Below are 3,117 nucleotides of genomic sequence, written 5' to 3' on the forward strand. Positions count from 1 at the left end.
ATTTCGACCACCTGGGATTCTTTAACGTGCACTGACATCGCACAGTACACGGGCCTCTAGAATTTCGCCTCCATCGAAATTCGACCGCCGCGGCCGGGATCGAACCCGCGTCTTTCGGGCCAGCAGCCGAGCGCCGTAAACACTCAGCCACCGCGCGCGGCGGCGCGGTATGAAATGGTCGTGCTTGCATTCACTCATACACGACGTGACTGTTTCACAGCCCACATAGGCATAAGTTATGCCCGCACAGCTTGTTTCCTATATTTCTATTCGGCCTGCAGCATTACACTGGCTAGTACTCCTCAGCGCGCTCTCAAGTTTACAGCGTCTTGTCTAACCGTTCAAATGCGAAGAGGCCGCATCCTGCGACAGGCATTCTGGATATTTCATTGTTTGCGGTGTTGTAATTAGACAGCTTTAGCGGGGGGTGTTTACGGCCAGCGGAGAAGAGCGGACGAACGCACACGTCACTGCGAATGCGCGCGTCGCTGGGCCGGCGAGCGTTTTTACGGAGCGAAACTTACGCCTGCTGGGAAGCCCTCTCTAGCAGAGCGATGGGCAGTGCGCGGGCGTGCACGGGTATTCAAGATGGCAGCCGTGAACACAAGCAGCGGCGCTCCTGCGTTGCCGAATAATTACCTAAAACACAGTACTAAACAGTTTCAGCGCATTTTTACCAGGCTTAGTTCATGTTGTTTTCACTGTAACTGGAACTGTGACCGATAGGTGGAGCAGCCAAGGAAGCGATAATTGTAGGCGAAGCTGTTTGTTGTTTGAAGCCATGACGGGAGTTTTTCGGACTAAGAAATATAGAGTCAGGTACCACGAGATAGACACGTTGTTCATCGCGTGCAGAGAAGAGGAGAAAACGGCTGGGCACTTCACACTTTTCTGTGAAGGGCTTCACCCTAGGCTGCAGCCTAGGCTTCACCCTACAGCGGAAATCAGTGGGGCTGATTGATCCAAAACATTGGGCTTTAAGGACAGTGAAGGGAAAATAGATTTTAAGCGGGTAGAAGTAACCAAGCGAAGGTTAACTGATTGGTGACTTAAATCAAGAAGAGTAAAATTTCACAAGTCATGGCTCGATGGCTTGAACCCCCGCTCGATTTAAAAGGTTCACCCTCCATCTATCCGTCCGTCCGTCCCCGGACAGCCGTTCTACGCACAGGTGAGTTACGGAGAACCTGCTAACAATTACCGCAGTTCGAATCCCTGTGTAATAGCGTTGTCATGCGACGTTGATTTTCGCTATCACATGGCAAAATGCCGCGTTCAGTTTAATTATCTTTTTGCTACCTTGCATAACATTCTGTTGATGCTTTCTGGATATATTGAGAGTCAACCTGGCCGTCACCCCGGAGTAAACATGACATGTACCAATTCTGAAAGTGCCTATATTTCCGAAATTTACGCAGTACTAAAACGTTTGGAAATGAGTCAGGCAGCATATCTTCAAAAACTTGTAGCTCTAAAAGAAAACAAAATTCACTGAAAGCATCCCTGCCAGCTATTTATAGCAGTGTCCGGCCTAGATAGGGATATGCATAGGTCGAGAGAGATTAAAACCAGTGCGGCACACTCCGCTACATGCTCTGTTGACCTCGTGTGTCAGGATTAGGTAAAACACAGGGTGTCGCTTGATGGCGTGAACAACAGATCTAGAAGAAACAACTTGCTTATATTTGGCCTGGATGATTCTTTAAACAAAATTTGGTGTGAATCAGAACAAAAGGTACTGGCGTTCTGCCAAATCCAGCTAGGTGAACAGGTTCCTTTCGAGTGCATAGATTATGCTCACCGGCTAGGCAAGTTGCAAGAGAACAAAACCCGCTCTATCAATATAAAGTTCTGCAGGTTCAAAAATAAGAAGCGCATTCTATCACCTGGTATCAAGATCAAGGATACAAGTTTTGCAATTTGTGAGGATTTATCCTCTGCCGTCAGTCTTTCACGATCTAAGCTTGTACATCACGCAAAAGCCTTGATATGCCCTTTTGAACTGTGGCACGATAAGCTAATATAAGTTCACAGCTACAGCGTCATTTCCGTTATTATAAAGAAACATTTGTTCGCGCACATCTGTAAGACAATTACTGAGCCATTTCCTGTCCTCAAAAACCAATTTACATTTTCAAGCACGTTCAGCTGCTCTTGACGCCAACCAGGGCGGTAAGTGACGCGGTGAGATCGATGGGTACAGGACCGATTTCAACCAACAAAAAAATTCCGCGCCGAGAAACAGGGCGGCGACCTTCGAAGCAGGAGCTCCTTCCTCGCAATGCGTCGTTGTTGCTGACAATTTTAACGCGTTCACTGGCCACAGATGGGGCACTGGTTCTTCTCTTCGTCTTACCTCATCTATAAGAAGACATATAAGCGCGGTGGCTCAGTGTTTAGGGCGCTAGGCTATTGTGCATGAGTACCCAAGTGGGAACCCGGCCACAGCGGTCCCGTTTTGATGGTCGCGAAACGCTAAGGCGCCCGAGCGCTTCGCGATGTCAGTGCATGTGAATGATCCACATGTGATCGAAACTATTCCGGAGCATTTCACTACGGTACCTCTTTGTTCCTTCTTTCACTCGCTCCTTTATCCCTTCCTTATGGCGCGGTTCGGGTGTCCACCGAGATATGCGATATTGTTACTGCGGCATTTCCCTTCCTGAAGAACGAATTTTTATTTTTCATTTTTATATGTGCTCAATTTTTTTTAATTGGAGGCACGATTCTGCCGGTACTAGGCTTAATACGAGCGTCGGTTCGTTGACATTAATGGCTCCCGTTCTGACAAGAAGATAGCGCCACTCGTCATCACCCTGACTACATCTACAGCACGGAAAAACCCTCTCTCATTTTTCTCTAATTAATGCTGTCCTTTGCCAGCTGCGCCCACCCTATACCAGCAAACTTCTTAATCTCATCCGACCACCCAACTTTCTGCCGCCCCCTGCTACTCTTTCCATCTCTTGCCATTCACTCCGTTCCCCTTAAGGAGCAGCGGTTATCTCTCATTCGCATTACAATCCTTGCCCAAGCCCGTTTCTTCCTCTTGATTTCGACCAGGATGTCAATAACCCGCGTTTGTTAGCTCACGCACTCTGCCCGCTTCCTGCCTCT

The sequence above is a fragment of the Amblyomma americanum genome, chromosome 1, assembly GCF_052857255.1.
Source record: "Amblyomma americanum isolate KBUSLIRL-KWMA chromosome 1, ASM5285725v1, whole genome shotgun sequence".
Lineage (NCBI taxonomy): Eukaryota > Metazoa > Arthropoda > Arachnida > Ixodida > Ixodidae > Amblyomma > Amblyomma americanum.